Source organism: Planococcus citri, chromosome 2 (assembly GCF_950023065.1).
Source record: "Planococcus citri chromosome 2, ihPlaCitr1.1, whole genome shotgun sequence".
NCBI lineage: Eukaryota > Metazoa > Arthropoda > Insecta > Hemiptera > Pseudococcidae > Planococcus > Planococcus citri.
Genome location: NC_088678.1, coordinates 25,457,090 through 25,480,761, shown reverse-complemented (window position 1 = coordinate 25,480,761; position 23,672 = coordinate 25,457,090). Strand labels below are relative to the sequence as shown.

The 23,672-nt window shown below is 33.8% G+C and overlaps 1 protein-coding gene across 2 annotated transcripts in view; it reads right to left on the bottom strand.

Moving 5' to 3' along the window:
* LOC135835177 (methylcytosine dioxygenase TET-like) overlaps positions 1–23,672 on the bottom strand; it is a 214,054-nt gene that overhangs the window by 99,971 nt on the left and 90,411 nt on the right. The gene's annotated exons all lie outside the window — the stretch shown is intronic.

The window sequence follows — 23,672 nt, the reverse complement described above, 5'->3', positions numbered from 1 at the left end:
CAGAATATGGTTACCTATACAATTTTCAAGATTTTTAAAAAGGTCTCATCAACTACATTCTGCTAATTTAATTGTGATATTTTGTTGAAGTATCAAAAGTAGGTACATATATTAGATTCAATTCTTATGCTCAGTGAATTTTTTTTCATTTTTTTTAAAAATCACTTGAAATATTAGCAATTTATTTCAATTTCTTGAGACCTCATCTTTTTGATTTTATTTGTTCTTTTTTTAAAAATGCCTCTCACACTCTACCTCCAAAAACATATCCTTGATGAAGATGACCAGTTTATCTGATGAATGTCGAAAATATTTTTCAGCTGATTCACAAGTACATGTGGTACCTTCTCGCACTCACATTAGAGATCTTGAACTGATTCGGTCAAATCACATTATTCCACAACTGTACCTACTTTTTTCTAAAAATTTTCTTCGACCTTACAACGTTATACATTTTTACAATATTTTCGTAAAATCCGGAAAAAACCGGAGACACAACGGTACGCTGCGTTGTTTCGAGCTGTATTTCCCAACCTTAGTACGCCACTTAAACATAGGCAAATTCAATCTCGCCGTTAGTGCTCTTGAAAATAACGAATAAATTTGTCAACATTTAACACAATGTCAACACTCATTTCCCGGCTGTATTTACAATTAATTCCCCATTATGTTTATTCCTACACAGCTCGTCGTGTCTAAAAGCAGCAGCACCCACATTCACATCGCCACCGCCCCCACAAAACATCTCTCTCTCTCTCTCCCTTAAGCGACGACACTACAAAATCGAAAGTATCGAAGCGCGAAAATAGCACACCAAAAAAAAAAAGGAGAAAAACTTCGCTACGGCGTTTTTATAATTAAAAAGTTTGCAAATTGTCGCCGTGTAGCGAGAATAGGCTGGGGCCGGTGACCGACGACGATGAAAACGGTAATTACATTTACGAGCAGCCTCGTCGATTTTCGATTCGAAATTTACACAGTTTAGTTATAGAGGAGGAGGAGGAGGCGCGACGCAACACGACGCACATGATATTAAGAAAATGAGTTATAGAAAAATTTAATTTTGGTTCCAGCAACAGAGCCATCGTCACGATGGGACCCCTCCGAGTATAAAATCGACGTTAATGGCAAAGGGTAAAAAGAGAGCAAATTGTTTTCCGGCAAAGTGGAGGTACCCGTACCCTAGCGATTAAATATTACGTATCGTCGAACTTCTATGTATTTATACAGAGGCAGAGATGCTTGTTTCGCGTGCTCTTGCGATTCTACCTGCAGTCAAATGCGTCCGCTAAATCGTATCAAGTTCAAACCCTCGTTCAATCAGCTCTTAGCCTCTTAACCTCCAACATACCCTTATAATATTCGCAAAAAAATCACACTTAGCTCTCTTCGAACTTGGCCCACAACAAATCGAGAAAACCTTCTCTCATCTTCCTCCAAAAAAAGCACGTACACTCGTACAGCTTTAATTACATAAACTCATCATCTTTCCTCATCCTGCCTCCATTAATAGCCAATTCTTTCGTAAAATTTACGATCATCGCGAACCAAGCCGAGTAAAATTACCTACCCTCCTCTCACACCCCCTTCAGATCGAACGTTTACTTCGCTGCTTTTGTACAAAATAAGGTAATGCTCACAATATAGTATTTTACCTCGCTTTTAAATTTTCCTATAAGCGTTTTTCGTGTCACCTCGCGCTCCTCGTTTCGCTCGTGCCATTATTACGACATTTGTTGCAATTTAACGACTTTTTATATTAGCCGATGCGAGCACCTCTGCTACCATTTTTAGCGGCGTATTTAGACGCCAATTTACGTTAAATGGCGCTTTTTATACTTTTTCGAGTTGTTGGCGCGAGTGAAAAAAAAAACGAGAAAAAGAAAAACGAGAACGAGAAAAAAAACCGTTTTTAGAATTTGTTTCTCGTAACCAAAACGAATAAATTTTTTACGTCTTTTTTTTTCGACACAGGAAGTGAAATTTTTTTCTCCGGCATTTTATGAAGCTCGTTTCTAAGCTCGTTTGAAAATGCTAACGCGAAGAACGCTTCCTTTAAAAAAGAAATTCGTAAAAAGAAAATTTCTCGAATTGAAATTTACAAAGCACAGTGCCAACGTAAATTTTTATTTAACGTTGGCGTCGATAATAAATATTTTCAAAGTAGGTAATTGAAATTATATACGAAATGCGAAGCGAAAACAGGTCGCTTTTGAGATTCGTGCGACAAAATGAATCATCTTTAAAATTAAATAATGTCAGAAATTACGACACAGATTTATTGTAAATTAAATTCAATGGCAAAAAGAAATGAAAAATTTTTAGCTTTTTTTCATGATGTCACATTTTTTTTAATAAAAAGAAAAAAGTAAAGGTGCCGAAAAGCATTCTAGAAAATATGGGTTTTTGATAGAATTGGCTACATTCAAAATAAAAAAGCTACAATTTTAACCTTCACAAAGTTTCTTAATTTCATTCTTCAATTCTCAATTTTTTTTAAAAAGGTCAAAATGAAAAATATTGACCAAAGATTAGATTTCTTCGCCTAAAATTCTGACCAATCGAATCAATTTTTCATCCTTTCCATCAGGATACAGCCGTAGGTACATAAAAATTCAACATTTTTCGATCATAAACTAAATTTATCCAGTTCCATCATCGACATTATCTCAAAACCAAATTCATTCCATTAATCCTTTAAAACGCTCACAAAAAAATACCCCCTGACTTCTGGGCTTCCACTAATCCTTGTTATAGAATCAAGTGATTAACCTTTTCAGTTTATGATTTCTATAGCAATACGTTTCGGTAAAATCACGTGCACTATGATCGTAAGCTGAATAATGACACCATGCATATACCCCAAATATACAGACGTGCAGGATCATTTACTACATTACCCCTCGGAGAAATATATGCCACGGTCAAACAGTCTGCATGAATTGGAGTATCTTCAGGCTAATTGTAATAGACAGTTGGTATCCCGGTTTTGAAAAAGTTCACCCTAGACTATCACAACGGGGGGTACGTATTGTTTACGGTCATACAGTATGAATAAATGGATGAAATATCGATATAGTGGATAATTTGGTGCAGTAGCGACGATAAAACCCTTTCATAGGACGAAAAAACCAGCTAAAAGAATTCTAGCAGAGCCAGTTATCAGTTTAATTGAAAATTGAAAAAAAATTATCTGATTCTAAACTAGGTGTTAAATAAACAGAAAAATTTAACAAGAAAATGTTGGGGAAAGGTAAAGATGGGTCAAGTCAAAATTTGCTAAAAAAAATTATATCTATTTTCAAAGATGATTGGAAAAACTACAAGAAAAAAATTCAAAAATATAAAAGAAGAAAATGAATGAAAAATTTCAAAATTTCATTTCAAAAATGAAAAGATACACTTTGACACGATTTTGGCAAAAAATTGGACTATTTTGCAATTTTACAACTTTGCCAAAAAAAAATAAGATTCACTCATTCACAATTTTTGGCAAAAACATTCAGATTTTTTAGGAGGGGGGATAGGACAGTTTGGCTTAGCAAAAGCAATTCAAAAAAGAAAAGTCCAAAAACTTTTTTTCATCATTCAAATAAGTAAGTGTTTTTTGGGGCATGCACGACTGTATGAGCAGTCATTGTCAACTTTTTTTACGAAATGATTTTCCAAGTGTTCTAAATCATTTTCAAGCCTATTGTAAAGAAGAGGGAGGAAATGAAAATTTATTTGGAAATATTGAGCAAAAACTTTGAGTTTTAATAATCTGAAAAAAATTTCATGTTAGTTTGAAAAATTTTTAAAAACTTTCAATAAAGGGACATCACAGTGTGCCAGATAAGTAAAGTCATTACACAAAAAAAAAAAAACATGAGCTAGAAAGCTGGTAAAATAAATTCGTTGGTCGTGGTTTAGAATGAACTTTTTCGTGATAATTTTGAATTATTGAATACAATTTTTGAGGTTCTTTCAATTTTTTCAAGCTGGTGAGGATTTAAATTGATTCTTTTGAGATGATTTTAGATGAATTTATTCACAGAAGATAACTTTGAATGCTTTTTTTTAGTGGCGATTCCAAATTAAAAATTTTCAAGGTAATTTTAAATAATTTTTTGGCGGTGATTTATTTTGATGTTTTAAATTTATGTAAGTAGTTAAGAAGTCTCATGGATGATTCAAATTGAATATTTTTGTAACGCTGTAATTAATTTTGAAACAATTTTTACGTGGTGATTGAGAATGAATTTTTCATAGATTTCAAAATGTTGACTTGTAATCAGCAGATATTTTGTATGGAGGAGGGAAAAGCATATTTGATTTTGGATTTAGTGAAACATTTTTCTATAGTGATTTCGATTCGAATGAGTACATATTTTTCTGACGAATGAATGTTTTCGGGTTGATTATAATTTATAAGTGAGTTTTTTTTTTTAGGAGTTAATTAATGATTTCTAATGAAATTTTTTGGTGTGATTACCTACAAATTAATTTTTTCGAGATCATTTCAAATGAATTTTTCAGCGATGATTTAGAACAAACTTTTTTTCTTAGTAATCTTTGATGGATTTTTTTCGTTTTGGTGGCGATTTGGAATTTAATTTTTCAAATAGTTCAGAATTTTTTCGTACCTACTTAATCATTTTTGAATTTATTTGTAGTAAAGTTTGAATGATTTTTTTTAATGGTAATTTCAAATAAATTTCTTTATGGTGACCTGGAATAAATTTTTCAAGGGCAATTCAGATTTAATTTTGTGGTCTGATGATATTGAAAAAAATTTTTTGGTGATGGAAAGACTTTTTCGAGTTCATTTCAAATGAATGTGATTCAAAATATTAAATAGGTTTTTTTGTTGTTGTTAATTTCCACTCAGAGGGTGGCCTTGAACGAATTTTTTCATGTTGATTTGGAAAATCGGGCTAAAGCTACGCAAACGTAGCAGCTTTGCCACACTTGGCTGACCAAAAATTACAAGGAATTTGACCATAGATAACAAAAAAATTTGAACAGAAATTACCACGAATTTTACTAAAGAAAAAAGCATGAATTTGATTGAAAATCACCACTAATTTGACCAAAAGCCAAATACTTATTTTTAATCACACCACTATACGTGTCTTGAGTGTCTCCTCCATTCGAGTCCAATGGGAATGACCTCAAAAATTTAGCTGAATCGAAAAAGCAAGCAATTTCCGAATCAATTAATCATTTTCACTTGTCAAATAAGATCTCATTGTGATTTGATTATACAAATTACTGAAAAATACTGATTAATTCAATGATTTTCCACTTCTCTGAAAGTGAAAAGACACTCATTTTTCGTTAAACCAAAAAAAATTTCATGATTTATCAACGAAAATCTATCAACTGGAATGTACACGAAGAAAAGAATCCTCCATAACACGAAAACTCCAATTTAAAAATTTCCAACAATTTTTTCCAAAATTTGATTCAATATTCAAGCTTTTCCGAATTTTTGGACAGCTCACCCAATCATCCTTATCCAGACATCGCGTCAATCGAACATTTTAATAGATAATTTTTATTTCCAAATGAATCAAACCTGCCGAGTACAAAAAAAAATCACTAAAATTTGCAAATATGGCGCTCTGCGGAGGCATTTACCTCTGGTTTAAGCCTTACAAATGATGTCAGATACACCGACGACGCGATAATTTATGGAAAAGCTCGGCTCGGTGGACGATTCGAAAAATAAACCGTACACCGCACCGTGCAAAGGAAAACCACCACATCTACAGCGAAATACGTCCAACCGAGGAACACCGAGTACAATAAACGACAAGAGAAAATTTCCACAAAAACCAACGTATTTTACGTGATGTAATTACAAATGTTGAATTTACCACGGTTAAATAAATCACCTGTTTATCGTTAATTTTTGAATTTGTTCGTCGCCGCTGCTGCTGCTATGCCACTGCTGCGTAAGTACGTTGTACTTGCGAGTTGTGCCCGAGCAATGATGCTGTGGATGAGAGAGGGTGGGATGGGAACAGAGGTAACTATACACAGTATACAGATACGTCGACGAAGAAGAGCTTTTGGACGGTAAAATCTGCGTGTAAAAATGGTGCCTTTGCGGATGTTATTTTTCATTTTATTTTCACCAAAGTGACGCTCCGTATGTGCTTTTGTGTTAACCCAAACACCCCGAACCAAATGCTGCGGTATTTGCATGTGTATGTGTACTCGGCGTGTAAAAAATGGCGAAATAAAATTTCTCGCCCGTTAATATTAAAATCGTACAATGATTAAAACGAACGCGCGAGAATTTTACCGCGTAATTATATTTTTTGCCCGGCTTAACGTGTACCTAGCTACCTACCTATCTGTCTATCTACCTACCAACCCAATACCAATGTACCTTTTGGGCGGCGCGCGAACACGAAAAAACTTGATTATTAAATTACCCGAAACGGGCGCTATATTTCGGCAAAGCGCAGATAGGGTGAACGAGTGCTAGAGTGAGAGAGAAAAGAGATTGTAAAAAAAAAAAACGTAATTTTTTTCCGGCACGTATAATTTTGCGCGGAGCTGGCTTATAAAATCGATATTTCGCCGACGGTAATAATATCTGTATTTATGTATTTTATATTTGCGTCGTGGTAGGTTTTTCTTCTCTCTCATTCATCGCAACTTCCCACCAGTTCGTCTTTTTTTCCTCCAAAAATATTGGTATGTCGAAGTAATAAGTCGCTGCCTCGTGTACCAGTTATCTCTACCTATGATTTGACACGAACACGACGATTTTATAATATACACGAGTTGCATAGGGTCTTCTTCCCGCAGCAAGGATTAGAGAATGTTGTTTTGCCTTTTTACGTATTTTTTTTTTACCATTCTCAAAACACCACTTGTAGTATGTGCACAGCAAGATTTCAGTTTTCATCTTTTCAAAAAGTACCTATATACTGTAGATGGGTTGTTTCTTCTTCTTCATCCTTATGTTCGAAAAACGTATGTATATGCAGCGAGTCGAGTGCTGTGCTCTTTGCGTAATTAGGAAGGCGCGTGCAATTATACCTCGTGTACGATAGATTTGCCTTCCTGCCTTTGATCTCCGCCAGGGGTAGGGTAGGGCAGGGTACCCTTCTCGGGTTACAGGATTTTGTGTATAAGTTGTCGTTTTTTTTCTCTCTCTTTTTTTCAGCTTGATTATTTTGATTTGGAGAGGGGTGAATTTAGAGATGAAGGAGAGAAAGGGGAAGGACAGAGTTCAGGTGGTGAAGGCAGCAATGAACTCAGTGGAATTTTGCAGGTACTCCAAATTCAAAAAACTTTGCAATCGGGATTTCTAAAATCAAAATAGAATATCGTGACAGCTTTAGAAGGGGCCAACGCAGAATAATGACCTTCAAATCAAAAAAATTAGTGTTAGTCAAGTACATACTTGACCTCAGAAATTTTCACACAATTTTGCCTACATTTTCGAACATTCTGTGAATTTTCAATTTTTACGTCATTGTTTTTAATTTTAGACGCACAAATTTCGTTCAATTTTACTGAAATTTCATAAATTTTTGGTAGTTTTAAATTATTTAGAGAACATCTTGAAGTGTTCGACTCTGATTTGAATAAAGCAACGATTTTTGGAGGGAGAATGATCTAAAACCTCCATCACCAAAATTTCAGCAGTCCAAGTTAATTTTTCGACTTTTGGCGAATTCATCAAAATTTAAAATAGACTTCGTGGCAGGTCACAATTTTCAAAAAATATCCAGAAAAGAAAAAAACACATAAAGACTTCAAAATTGAAAAAAAAAATTGAAAAATCAGAATTTGAAGTCTCTAAATTTTTTTTGAAAAGTTTTTACATGTCTGGTCCAGGTTAGAATTCGTTTAAAAAGACAAAAATCACACTCAGCTTCTCAATAAAATTAACCCCTCGTATGGAGCTCCTTCACAATTGAACCAACACTTGTTTGGAGGCAGAGAAAAATTATGTTTTTAAAAAAGACGTGGCTTATTTAGATTTTGACACAAAAATAAGAAATTTTCAACAAAAAAAATACCGACATTGATTTATTTAACTTTTTCACTTTGAGGGGAGAGGGAGAGCGCTTTCGCTCCAAACAAAGGGTAAAAAATCAACTTGAAAAAAACTGGCAGAGGTTTTTCCTTGAAATATGAAATACATAAATTTACATAGAAGAATTCTGACCAAAAATGGTAAAGTTTTGGATAAATTGCATTTATTTCCACTTTTAAATATTTTTTCAAATTGGACGGCTTCAAGTTGATGAGATGAAATTTTCAGCAATGATAAGTAGGTATATGACATAAAACTGGTTTTCAACTCTTTTTTTGGGATCAACATGTTTCTTTTGTTTTTTGATTTTTTTTTAAAAATTCATATTATGGGTACGTAGTACCTACTTACTCAAGATTGAAAATTTGGAATGGAATTGATCTGACGAAATATGCCTTAATTGCCTTAGTGATTGTTAAATTAATATATCCATATGTGCTGAAAGTATGGTAATGTGAGGAACTATTTATAGATCCATGGCTCGTAGCTCGAAGGCTCATGCATCAGATCTCTAACCAGCAACTTTACTTGGTTTTGGCCACTTGCGATGGCTGGTTCTTTGTCAACTTATTGACATATAGGCAGTGGAGCTTTTCCCCTTCACTCATCTTTCCTGTCTTAGCCCACTTTCCTAAGTGGATAATTTGTGCTTGCAACGTGACTTCTATTCAAATTATGTCTATTAATTATGGTACATTGGATATTTCTTCGATCTTGCTAGCCATTGGAAATATCTCTCGTTGAAAAGGAGCTTTGTGTAAGACATTTCTGTCGACATTGTCTAGTATTAGGGACACCCGCAAAAGAGGCAGAAAATGTGTACAGTGTCATAAGTAAGTAATTACTTCGATTTCTATTAACGTAAAATTACTTCATTGCTAATTATAATAATTAATAAGCTAATACTATAATCATTATTATTAAGATTATTCTAGTTAGTAATGCGAGTCGTAAGATGTAAGCCAGAGCTTGCATCTACAGGGTGCCCAGAAATATCGAGTACCCCTAAGAAAGTTTTTCATTAAAAATATAGGTTGGCAATGTGAAGTAGATGCATATGATTGGTGGAATGTTATCTCTCCAGCCCAACAACCTATCATGTGCTATCATTACTATCATTCACTATGACCAACCGAAGTATTTTAGTAGGAAACTTTTTTAGGGGTACTTGATATTTCTGGACACCCTGTATTATAAAATAATCTTGTAACTATTTTACATTGACTAACCCTAAAAGTGTATTTTTCCTAGTTGTTCTTCAATACTAATAAATCACATACAGTGGAACCTCGATAACTCGAAATCCAAGGGGAATGGTCATTCATTCGGCTTATAGAGGTTTTTGAGATAATCAGTTTCGAGTTATGCAGATTAGATTTTGAGAGCGTTCAAGTTATAGAGGTCTTACGAAATGAATGAATTGAGAGATATGTAAGTGCATAAAAGATAGAAGTATGAATTAAAATATTCGAGTTATAGAGGAAAACGCCAGACAACGTACGACTTATAGAGGCTTTCTCACTATTTTTGGCAAAAATTTAGCTTGGAGTTACAACTGAGATATGTAAGTGCATAAAAGATAGAAGGAAATGCTCGACAACGTACAACTTATAGAGGCTTTCTTCTTATTTTTGGCAAAAATTTAGCTTCGAGTTATGACTGGTTTGTGTAGTAAATTTCGATTTATCCGAGTAAAGTTAACATTGAGTGTTATGGAGATTTCAAGGGGAATGGAGGTTGGTTCGACTAATAGAGGTTTTCGAGTTAAAGAGTTTTGAGTTATCAAGGTTCCACTGTAATTAATACTTCATCAATTAATGTATGTATTGATTTGGTACTTTTGAATAACCTTATGAGTAAAATAGAAGGTATTTATTGAACCTCTCCACTCCATCTATCTGAGCTATCCACAGTATAATTATCTATCTCACTCTATCAGAATAATTAGTTCCATTTTCACGAATAATACAGTTAATCATAATGAAAGATACATACGTTCTTAGGTTTTCTCATCTTTAAATATCTTGTTTGAAATTCATTACTCACCTGAAACAAATAAACAAAATTCATTAATTAATTTATTGCTAATAATAAATTCACAAAATACATAACTAAGGCATACATGCAAATACACGTCATATTATTTCTAGACTGGTATGATTTTAGTATGAAGGAGTCAACTACATCACATTTACATCGTGTCCATTAAAAAAATTCTAAAATCACGTTAAAGGCTCCAATAGGGCTTGAAATGATGAAATTCGGATCGGGAGGGGGTAACAAAATACAATCAAAGTGTCTACCAGGAAATTGACTCGAATATGGATAAACTTGGCAGGTCGAGAATAAGCCACAACTCGATTTTTAGCTGCTAAAATTAATTCCCACGTCTTCCAGGAGAAATCTAAAATTTTTCCAGAGACTACAGAATTACCAGAAATAGAGAAATTTTGTTCGGTAGAGCTGAATTCAGGATTTATTTTCATTTTTAAAGTATCGTATTAAAAAAAAGATTGATGAAAAAGGTCAATTCTTGGATTTTCAAAAATTCACCACAGAAATCGAAAAGTCAATTAAATTTAGACAGCTGAAATCTTGGTTTTGGGGATTCCAGACTCTACTCTTTCCGAAAATCGTGGGTTCGTTCAAATCGGAGGGGGACACCTCGAGAGATTCTCTCGTAAGCAACTTTTAAAGTGTCATAAAGATTCGTATCATCATAATAAATAAGGCATTTTCTAGATGTGGCTCATTTATTTTCGTCATCAGTGGCGTAGCCAAGATTTTCTCAAGGAGGGGGCAAAACCAGATTTTTAGGCATGAAAAATCGAAATTGGGGTAATTTTCTGGAAACCTAAATGGGTCTGAACAACAATACACAATACAAAGAAATATTTTATTTCAAATTTTCGCTCGCAAAAGGAGAGTAATGGCCCCCTCCGCCCCCTGGCTACGCCAGTATTCGTCATTGACCATTCTCATTTCTTTCTGTTCGTTTTTTTTTTTTTTTTTTTGTAGATAAGTATTTATTTATTGTATTTTTCAAACTTGATATTTTTCGAATTGGACATAACAACTTCATAAAAATATTAAAAATGACGCAAGAAATGATCTCTCTATCAAAATCTCGATCGAAAAAAAAACCAGCACCAACGAAAATTCTCTCTAAAATCCCAACAAAATCCACTCCTTCAGATCTCTTCAGCTTCTCTTCCAAAACACAATATGCACCCAAAGAACAGACCGATATAAAACTCGATGCAGCAAACAATATACTGGATAAAACGTCAACAATATAATACTTGAGATCGCGCATCATTCATCATGACAAACCCATACAGCCAAGCATCAGACAGACAAGAGCATACAATATTTTCGATGCATCTCTTTCTAACATACTATAAGTCCTAACTCATACCATACGTACAAAAAGAGAAAGAGAGGCTTCTGCAACACATCCAAAGTAACGGCTCCGGTTCGAAATTATAACAGCTGTTCACCGGCGGCGTACAGCGCAAACGACCGACCAGCTAATCGAAAAAAATAAATAAATTCGCCGTATAGTCCGTATCTATATAGCTGAATAAAATATTCTTTAGACGTTGCCATTAACACCACCACTACCACCACGTTTTATTTTTCACCGCCTGGTCTGACTTGCAAATCCACAGCAGAATCAACCAGCGCAAAAAAATTTGCACCGAGTGAAAATTTCGCTCATTAGGCCGAGCTCGTAAAACGGAGCGCGATTCGTTCGATCCGTGGAACGTGCCTAATCGAGTATTCGTCCAAATTCGCAAATTTACGAGCGGATTTTATACTTATTTACAATGCTATTGCGGTTACGTGTTCTTGAATTAATAAAATCTCGTTACTACGATTCCTCTTCTTACGTTCAAACAACTCTGCACCCCGTTCGCTCTTCCCAAGCCCATAGGTCTTTGGTTCGATCGTTTTTTTTTTTTTTTCGTCCAAGTAGAACATGGTACACTAATCACCTACTAGTCGCTTTATTAAATGAAACGTCGAAGTAAAACTGTACAAAGTAAAAAAAAAAAAAAGAGAGAAGTATTCTACATTGGGCACGATATATAGGTACTAGCATAGGTAAAGCAGTACTAGGTTACCTATATACAATTAAACTCGACATATTACACTGTACGAGCAGATGTTCCAAAAAATCCATAGCGCGGTTCGAACGGAGAAAAAAAATATACCTTCGAACGTAGCCAGAAGAAGACAGACGATCGAGCACGTGGCCATAACAGGAAAACGAAGCTTTTGCTCGTTCGTTGTACGATTTCGTCAAAGTACACGAGCAAGCCATAGCCACAGCTCCTCCCTGACCCGGCCAGCCCTTTTGTACGCGCGTACCAATCTATTCAGCTCTATTGAAAAAGTCGTTCGTGTTTAAATTACGCAATTTTTTTTCCATTATTAGAACTACTTCACTTACCTACGTATAGGTAATACTCGCGAATTAATTGACGAATTAGTCGAGGTAAGGTAAACAGAGGAAAAAAAACCGTTGGGAAAAATTTCTCGGTTCGATTCTCCAATAGTCTTTTTCCTCGTTAATGAGCTCGAGATTATTATCGAAACGAGCAAAGGAGTATTTTCGTTCACATTCGAGTTGCTCGAGCTAAAAAATTTCATTAACGAGAAAGCAGATTAAATTATCGATTGAAGCGATACAATTTCGTCGAAATCTTGAATTTCTCTATTGAGGATGAAAAGGCGAACGTACTGTATTCGTTATTACATTCTTGAAGGTATGAGCGACTCGCTGAAGCCATTTTCATTGAAATTTTTCAACAATTAGTAAACATAATAAACAAGATTAGGTACAAAGGAAAGTTTTTTACAAATATTATTCAAAGTATATGAAAAATTAAAATTACGAGGTGAAAATTCCCATGAAAGGTCGAATCATAAGCCGTAAAATTTTGGGCATATAATGCCTTTAAGAATTGCAGCACGTATCAAAATAAGTCCCCTGCTTCACACCTCTTACATTGTTCATTTACAAGAAATGTAGAATGAAAAGTCCCTTCTTCTTTTTCAATTCATTGAACCTGCATAAATCCAAATGAAAAATTTGGGGATATTTTTTGTAGGTACATTATCCAAAAACTAGGGGGCTACGCCCCCTGGCCGCTTCGCGGCCCAACCCCCATACTCGTTCCTCGGGCTTCGCCCTCGGAACTCGCTCTTGGGGGCTGCGCCCCCAAACCCCCCTTCGCTCGCTTTCAGAAAAGGTTTGCTCCCAAGTATATGCCAGTGTCTCCAGATTTGGCGATTTATCGCATTTTTGGCGATTTGAAATCGTGAAAAGCGCCCAAAAAAGGCTGTTGGCGATTTGTCGCATTTTTGGCGATTTGAGATTTCTTCAATTTTTTCTTTTTTAATGGGATTTTTCATTAAATTTTGTTTTTTTTTTAAAATATTTTTTGTAAAAAATTATAAAATACTTTTTAAAAAAATACAAATTTTAAAATTTATTCCTTTCGCAGTCTGAAAGGAATAAAAAAATACATAATATTGGTGGTAGCTTAACGAAAAATCTGGCGACACTGGTACGTTGGCGATTTTTGGCGATTTCAGATCGGCATAATGGCGACCTCGACCTCGCATTCAAAAAATCTGGAGACACTGGTATATGCTTCGATTAAAACTTTGATTAAAATGATAGATGATAGACGCGAAAGCAAAGTACCGATGATAGACGGATTAACATGTATAGCTAATGTATAGCTGTTTCTGTTGAGAATTTCACGCTTCATCGATAATCGATATGCATTAATCATAATCCTCCTATTGTACTTAAGAATTCCGTTGTTGGAGGAGTGGGAGGTTTGTATGCGCGCGCATGTCGCGTGATCCTGTCTGGAATAACAACGACAGCGATGCGTTGTCTGATACATTTACGTTGGTGGTTGTGTGTATGCTTGTGTGGGTGTATAAGTACACGCACCGTCTTAACGGTTTTCTGTTTCAAAATTCCATAAAAAACGATCAAAATCGCACGATCTGAGCAACTTTTTTCTAATCTGTTTTCACCATTTTACAGAGCATGAAATTTCGAACATTTCCCTCGTTGACAGTACCCATCTAGCGTTTTTAGTTTTCGAGATAATTTAATTCAAAATTGTGTAACTGAAATTCGAAATTTGAATTCAAAATAGCTCAAAAACTAAAAACCCCAGAGGGGTAATGTAATCGAGGGAAATCTTCAGAGTTTAATGCTCTTTAAAATGAGATATTAACCACCCTTCTAGCCTTTTTCGTTCTTGATATATTTGAGAATAATCGAAAAAACGGCAAAAACAGCCAATTTAAACTCAAAATTTGGGCCCTTTAATTTCAAAATTTTTGCCCCCACGTATTTTTCCTATATTCTAGAGACGTTAAGCTGTCGATTAAAAAAAAAATCAGCTCTCTAGGTGCCATAGATCGAGCTCAGGACTTTTTTCCGATTTTTCGGGTATTTTTTAATTAATTTTTTTCGTATTTTTCGCGTATTTTTGGGGTATTTATTTTTCTTGCAGCTTTATAGGATAGATGTTGGTATGAGGTTGGAGGGAGAACTTGATGAAGATTCATGTTTTCAATCGAAGAATTAGTCGTTGGTAATTTCCCACAAAATGAGGATTTAAGAACATCAATAATCTTTTTCATAAAGCCAATATTGGGCAAACTGTTTTACATAAATTGAAACGATTTGGGGGGGGGGGCAAAGGCTCCTTATTTCGGCATCTATTATTCAAAGATCATGAAAAAGCACCACCATTAGAATTTTTTTAACGAGTGTATACTACAATTTTTTGATGGGATAATAAGTTGGAATTTTTACAGACCGAAATTTTTTTTAATTTTGAAAGATGACTAACTAAAGAAAAGTTGAATAAATAATTTCAAAATTTTAAAAAAGAGAGAGCACGAATAAAAATTTTTAATTTTACTAAAAAATGGATAAAGCATGACTTTTGGGAAATTTTGGCAAAAAGCAGGATAAAGCAGAGAAAGCAGTTTATTGTTGAACATACTTGGACTTAGATTGCTCAGACATCATGAACTTTTTTCAATTTTAAAAATTTCATTTCATATCAGAAAAAATTATATTTTCAGAATTGAAAAACTAATGAACAGAGGAACAAAAATCATCAAAAAGCTGTACCTACTCCCCCCCTCAAAATGGAACATAAATTCTTTTTAAAAATTATAAAAGCAGGACTGGAAGACACAGATTTTCGAATACTGTTGTTATATTACCTAATAAGAAAAACGTCTCGGAGTTTTGTAAATTTAAAATTTTGATTTATTACACAAAAGAAAAAATTATAAAACCATAAAATTATTAATTTACAAAAATGATAAGAAATAAAAATAAAAATTATCAAATTATAAAAATGATTAGAAATTGAAATAAAAAAATACCTATACCAAGAAAGAATAAAAATATATACCAAGGAAATTCAACTTACAGTTTTGACTAGATTCCTTGTTGCTCCAATGGACACAAAAACGAATAAGACTTGGGAATCGGATACAAACTCGGAAATTTGAATTAAATAAAAAATAAAAAATTGGAGATTTAATTTGAGTAAAAATACAAAAACAGACGAAACTCGAAATTGAACTGATTCGCGAGATAGAATTAATTAAATAAATTCGCAATCCATTTAAAATATCAATAAAAAGTCACGAAAAGAACTAATACATATAACTTTGCTCTAGCAAGAATGAGTAAACCCTTGAAAATCCGAAAATGAACTGATTTGAAAGTCTCTCCCTCACTTGTATTTATATAAAAATTTGTAAATTTAGACAATACAAATGAGAGGGAGACTTTTGGCACCTGGATGGGCATCTTTGGGGTCATTTTCAATAGCCCATTAATATAGAGTTCCATAGCTATTGAAAATGGCCCACAAGACGAGAGTTTTGAAACATAATTTTCATTCAGTTTAAAGGGGTTTGTTGACTTTTACGATCCTCTTTTGAATTTTTTCCATTAGGCATAAATTTTACTTTAGAAAATTGTGATCATCTGCAGCTGAACATTTTTACAAAAAATTACAAATGTATCTCTCTATTATGCGATTTTACTGCTTTTTGAGTTTATTATTTTTGTTTGCGTGCCAATATAAATAAATAGCTCCGCTTGTTTCCCCCTTCAAAATCAACTTTTAAGTAATTTTATTGCCTCGTAAAAGTCAATTATTTTACATTTAGTTGAATGAAATTTTTGTCAAAAGCTGGATTTACACAATGTAGGCTCATCCAGAGAGTTTGGGGCAGGTGTTCATATACCAATAAGAGAACAGGGGTGACTTGGTTCCCTTTTTCAAATTAGTAGGTAACCAGTATTTTGTAATATTGCAAAATATCTAGATTTGGCGGTATATTACACTGTGATGGCAAAAAATGCATGTTGCTATTCTTTGAACTCCACACATTTGTAATGCTTCAAAAAGTCTACTGAAAAAAAAACAACAACAACAAACAAACAAACAGAAAGACACCTTATCCCAGCAATACTTACAAAGTACAGACATAAAAAAATAAAATCTGCCAAAAAATTCAAAACCTCCAAACCATCTTACAATTTATGCATAGCAAAAAAATACCCCCAGTGCTTTCAGCCCATCAGATTCTCTCTTCTAGACACCATTCCTTGATTCGTTCGGTTTTCCTGACATGAGCCTGATCTAGAAATTGAAGGGGCAAGATTATAAAAATTTTCAAAAATACAATTTTTGACCATGGTTTCTGGCATAACTTTTTAAAGCAAACAAAAAAGATTCTTTTACAAAATAGTCTATCTTTGAAACTGAAGACACAATGGACAAATGAATTTTTAAGGGTGTGTCAAAATGTCTATAAATTATTGTCCACAGCTCCTACAATTTCAAAGGTAGGCAATTTCACGAAATCAGATTTTTTTCATTTTGAGAATTACACAAAAATTCATCTTCTAAAATGACAACAGTTCAACTTTTGAAAATTTTGAGGAACTTATTTAAAAAATTTCATTTTTTCCTCAAAATATAGCTGCTTTTAACTCCTTTAGTTTTAGAAATGGCCTATTTTTTAAAAGAACCTTTTCTGTTGGTCTAAAAAAAAATGCCAATATTCATGGTCAGAACTTTCAAACTATGCAAATTTGGAAACTTGCCTCTTCAATTTTTGGATTTCCCCAAAAAATTGTTATTAGTGAGAAAAATTCTGAAAATTTAAAAAAATCCATAATTTTTGAGAAAATTAAAAGTCAAATTTTTGTGAAAAACTTTTCTTGAGATATATCGAGCCAAATTTACAGCTCAACCCTATCTATTGAACAATTTCTGTTTCTCAGAAACTTCAGTGAGCAATTTTTCCCATGCATAAAGTAATCTAGTTATGGTATCACACTACGATTCATTCAACGAGAGAGTAAAGGTCAATGAATTTTTAAAAAATGAATATCCATATTTTTTCATCACAATTCAAGTTCAAAAATACCAGTTAACAAGTATAACCTGTTCCTCAAATGTTTAACAGAATTAATAGGCTTACGGCTTACCACCCATAAAAATTGAGACCAAAAGTGATCCACAATAGACATAAATTTAATAAAATTTTCAACAAAATACATATTATGTGTACTGATGTAAGTTTACATGATAGGAAAATCACACCACGTTACGAAAAGCCTACACCTCGTTATCCAAGCCCCACCTCGTTATCTGACCAAGTAACCAGTCAACAAGCAAAGCTGATCAATTTATCAAGCGGGCAACGAAGAGTACGGACATTCTCGATTATTTATAACTCTTTGGTCACTGCTTGCGCTTGTGCTATAGACTATCAAGCGGTAATATTGCGTGGTATGTGCGATGGTACACGAGACGCAGGCACACACATTTTTCTTCTCTGCCCTATACGAAAGATTTGTACTTAATGTGGTTACAGATATAGGCGGAGTTTTCCACCACGTCAAAATTCTATTGGTTACGCGCGTATATTTACGCGCCAATATGTTAATCATTTTTGTGAATGAATCAAGAGCGTAGGTACGTAAACGTATATACGTAAAATACACGTAGTACGAATAATTACCCATACGTCGACAGTACCGATAGAGAGAGAGAGAGAGAGAGAGAGAGAGAGAGAAAGATTAAAACACAAGAGAAACAAAACAGTTAAGACAGGGAGAAGGTAAAAGGGGGGACTTTTTCGCGTTTAATTACGACGAGTTGAAGTGTGAAAAGAAAGCCTCGACTCGCGTACCTACATAGAAAAGGGTTATACTTTTGTAAAGAGCGCCGTTATACGACCTTGATAATACTTTTTGTTTTGAAGCAACATGAGTCTTATTTACATTCGAAGCGGTCTTAATTTCGTCAAATTTTATACGCGAAGACGTTGCGTTGAGATGAGGTTCGATTGAACGAAAATTTTTTTCTCTTCATTATACGCTATGGTCGATGGGTTGATAGTGAGGAGGGGGAGGGGTGAGGGAAAATAACGCTCGGAGATTGTTGAGTAATACCAGTAGGTGTTCGTATAGTCACCGTTTGGATTTTGATGCGGAGAAGTATTTCTATAAGGATGACTCATTGTTAAGGGATTTAATTCTTTCCAAGAAGTTCTCTTTTGTGTCGGTGTATAAAGACAGCCATATCGTAGGTAGCTTTTTGAATTAAATTCCAATTTTTTCGTAAGAAATCGAACGCTGAGCTGTGGTTAATTAGCTTTGGTCAAAAAGTACAGCTTTGAATGATTTTATTGAGATGGAAATATTTATGAAAGAGGCACGGAGATTAAAATTCAAAAATTCAGTTCGAGTAAATTGGCTTTTTTTGTTGAGAGAAGATCGAATCGAGAAAAATTTGTAAAATATTAAATGAAAAAACAAAAAAATTGGCTAATTAGATTCGTTAAAAAATTCAGGTTAAGGAGCCCATCAAAAATTGGCGAAATACATAGCTCTTTAAAAAATAGTAAAATTTGACTTTTCACTCTCAACAAAAGCTCAAATTTTCGAATTTTCGAAATTTTGAAATTTGTATGGAAATTGTGACAAAATAGGCATGATAATGGATCAAAATTTTACCAAATTGACCTAGCTAGATTGCTGAAATTTGGAATATACCCTATGTTTGACTCCCTGAATCGATAGTTGAATGATTTCGAATTCAATTTAATCTATTTTTAAGCTTCCAGCGGATTTTTGAAAGTACATAGAAATTTCCATAAAATTTCACCCAATCGAGTTGCAAACCTGAAATCTACTGTAGGTATCTTAGTACTTACAAATACATGCTCATTTCAATATTCTGAGTGAATTGAAGGTAGTTTCAAGCCATTCTGGAGCCTCAATCTACATTCTAAGAATTCTAGTCAGATTTTCAAATAATGCAATAAAAATTGCCTAAATTCAAAATTGAATTCAACGGACCTTAAAAATTTTTATCCTTCAAAAAAAACTGCATGGAGGCTTCAAAACAGCTTGAATTTTAAACCATCTTCAGTTCACTCAGCGTGTTGAAATTATAGGATATAAAGTAAATTTCAGCTTTTCAACTTCGTTGTATACAATTTTGAGAAAATTCAACTTTCAAAAATTTTCTGAAGTCACCAAAACTGCTTAAAACCGATCTAAACAGTTTTCAATCAATTTGAGAAGTCCAAAATTGAGCACATTATTTCTGCATTCTAGGTTAATTTGACAAAATCTTGATTTTTTCATTTTTGGCCCAAATTTTATTCTCAAAAATTTATCAAAAATTGAAAAATGCACTTTAGCGTCCAAGATTTTGGCTGGTGATGGATTTAAGCATGCTCTTTCAATTTAGCTTTGTCTGGTTCCAAAATTTTACTATGGTCAAACATGTTCAAAAAAAGCAAAAATACGTTGATTTTTTAACTTGAATTGGGCAAAACATATTAGTAAGATCAGATGGTTATTTTCCTCATAATTTCATGAATTATTAGCGATAAGCTCGATGATCTGATTCTGAAAATACAAGAAAAATCGGACCACATTTTATAAATACTTAGTTGTCAGCTTTTCTTCAACTAAATTGAACTGGAGAACTGCTTTCAAAAAATAAGAGTATAATTTTTTGAGGGTTACCTTCCCTTATTGTGACGGATAACGTGGCTCAGTTCGAATTAATCAAATCAATGTTAGATGAAATTTTGAAAAATTGTCATCCCAATAGTAAAAATTAAAACTTGACTTCGATAGATTGGAAATTCATTCCAGAGTTATTTCCTTGGCATGGAGATTTCTATGAACGTTTAATTGGTATGGTAAAAAATTGCCTCAAAAAATCTTTCTTTAAAGTGTTATTATCTTACACACACAAATGCAAATGGTTTTAGCTGAAATCCCTTTCGTATTTAATTCACGGCCTTTAATGTATCTTGCTGAGGAAGATAGGAATGTATAATATCTCCCAATTTGGACCAGTCTCTCACATAGAGGGCGCTAGTGTACCCATTGTTCTAGCTTCTTCAGATGGGGCTTTTCTTAACCCTTTCTTATCAATTGCATTTTACCAAAACGTTGGATTTACAAGTTAAAAATGAAAATATGATTCAGTCATGATTAATATGCAATAATAATTGTAAAAATAATGTACATCAAATTATATTTTTTCAGTTTTAACCCTTGAAATTAATGCTTTTGTAAACGCTGATAAGAAAAGCCCCGTCTGAAAAATGTAAACATTTGCCAGCTCACTAGCGCTCTCTATGTGAGTGCCCTGTCCAAATGATCTCTCAAGTTTCAGATTTGTTTCTTTACCGAATATTGACTTATTCCCTGATAAAAAAGACTTGGGAGTTTTATAAATTTAAAATATTGATTTATTATACAAAAAAATTATAAAACCATAAAATTTACAAAATTAATAAGATACCTATTAAAATAAAATGTATTAAATTTATGAAATTAATAAGAGATTATCAATTTATAAAAATGAGAAAAGTAGACTAGACCAAGAAAATTCAGTTTAAAATATTAAAATAAATTAAATTAGAAAATAAAGTTGAAAACTTACAGTTTGACAATTTGCTCTGTTGGTCCAATATGGACTCGCAATAAAATTACGAAATTCGAGATTAAATTAAATAAAAAAAAAATAAGGTGAAATTTGAAGTTGAAAAATAATAAAATTGATGAAACTCGAAATTGAACTGATTCTTGAAGTGAAAATTAAATAAATTCGCAATCAACTTAAAATATTGATAAAAAGAACTTTGCTTTAGCAAGAATTAGTGAATACACACAAAAATCCGAAAATGAACTGATTTTTAGTCTCTCCTTTGCCTGTATTTATATTAAATTGGACAATACAAGCAAGAGGGAGACTTTGGGCACCTGGAAGAGGCCTATGTTATTTTGTGATCATTTTCAATAGCCAATTAATAAGTTCCAATAGCTATTGAAAATGTACCTATCACAAATACAACAGTTTTTTAACAGAAATTTGTAAAAAGAGGGTTTGTTGACTTTTACAACCAAGGTAATAAAATCACTTGACATGATTTTTAAAGGGAGAAAAAACAAGAGATCTATTTGTTATATATTTTACCAATTGTCCATTTTGCAGATGTTTGCGGTTGCCTAAAGTAAAATTTTATGGCTAATGGAAAAATCAAAGGAAGCTTGAATTAAAGTCGTAAAAGTCATCCGAATTTTAAGCAAAGCTTTATTTAATCAATTTTTTATTATTGGGTAAACAATATAGGCTCATCCAGGGTTTGGGGCAGGTGTTCCTATACCAAGGGTGATTTGGTTCCTACCTATTTCATAATATTTCGTCGTGTTTCAAAATATTATGAAATACCCTTATTTTAAATGATTTGTAGGTATATTACACTTTATCCATTGGAAACTTCCTAAATTGTAATTTTTATTTAATTTTGCATTGGGAATGTCGCCAACACGAGTAATATTTGGCTGTTTGTTTTATCGTAACAAACTTTTGTCTCATCGTAACAAACTTTTGTCTCGATTTATCAGAAATTATTTCTGTTATGATTTAGTTTATTATGTATACTCAAAAGTAAAACATTAAAATGTACTTGCTATGAATCAAAACTAATTTATACAGACATTTTTAACCCCCCCCCCTTGATCAACAATTTACACAATTTTTTTTGAAACCACAAAAATAGTAATCCTGGAAATTAATCCTCATGGAAAATCTCTCCTCGCCTTCCCCGTCTTGCTTCTCTGCTTCTTTCTTATTTCTTTCTCCTCAGGTGATCTCAATTACTCAATTTATTGTTCATGTATCTAGGCTTCGGACCCCGTCCTGTATTTTCAATTTTCATTGCTCTCTCCTCTTCCTTCCCACACCGATGAATGAAATATCCCACAGAATCAATTCAATTCCACCCAACACCAATTCCAAAACTCGATCCTACCTCACACACAGCAAAAAAACAATCAACTCGACAAATAACCCATATTTTTCATCTATTCCAAATTCATCGCCATTACACAGACGTGGACTATACTAGCAGCAGTTGAACAATTTCCCACCAAAATACTATAGTCTACGACTAATTAATAAAACTCAACCCCCTGTACAATTCACGACGAATATCTCTCCAGCATGATAGGCTACATAGTCATTTTCCCATTAGCAGGGCCTTGGCCTTGTCGACAGTCACACAAGCGGGGAGGGTGGTATCGGGGCATCGACGAGGTGAATGTAAAAACAAAAACAACAAGCTCGTACATATACGTATAACGTGAAATAATATAATTTGACGAAATAAGACGAAAAAATGTAAAATGTCGGAGACGTATAGCATATATTAACATCTGTTGGACATCTGCCGACAGAAAATAGCATATACGTATATTAAAATTACTACCGGTTGCGTTCGTGTGTAATATACCATATATCGGCACCTCTGTCGTCGTATACAATGGTACTCAATCTACGTATAAGCTGTACATCTACGTATAGTTGTGGTCTTCGAAAAAAAAAATAGAAAGAGATAAAGAAAGCAGTACCTCTACCTAGCAATAACCATCAAGCATCAACCGAGGCCATAATTAACACGCAGCCGGGCAATTAAAAAACCCCATTATATAAGGCGGCACGAGGAAAGGTAAAGTAAGGTAGCCAAGAATACGAGGACCAGGACCCACCACTCGCTCTAATCAATACTCGAAAAAGCTCATAGGTATGTGTTAAATATACACACGCGTGTGCTGGCAAGTGAAGGCAGAGTACTGAGGGGTAAAAAAGTTTAAACAAAAACCCTGGATGGCGAAATGAAAGTAAAAAAAAAAAAGCGAAAAAAAATCAATACCGTTAAATGTGCGAACTTTATAATAACAAATTTTCGCGCGTTTTTTTCGCTCATTTTGCCATTTCGCGGCGCGATTTTTCTCCATCGAATACCCGCCGATGGAGAGGAGGACGGGTAGAGGGGCAGCTATAAATATTCATGCGGTGAAAATTCGACAATTTCGTTAAAATATACGAATCTTCGTCGGTATTACTCCCCGAAGTACGATAACGCGTATTTTATTTCGAATAACGCCACGACGACGACCGTCGTAGTCGTTGTTGTCAAAAAAATTTACATCGCTCGATATCGACTCACTTTCGTG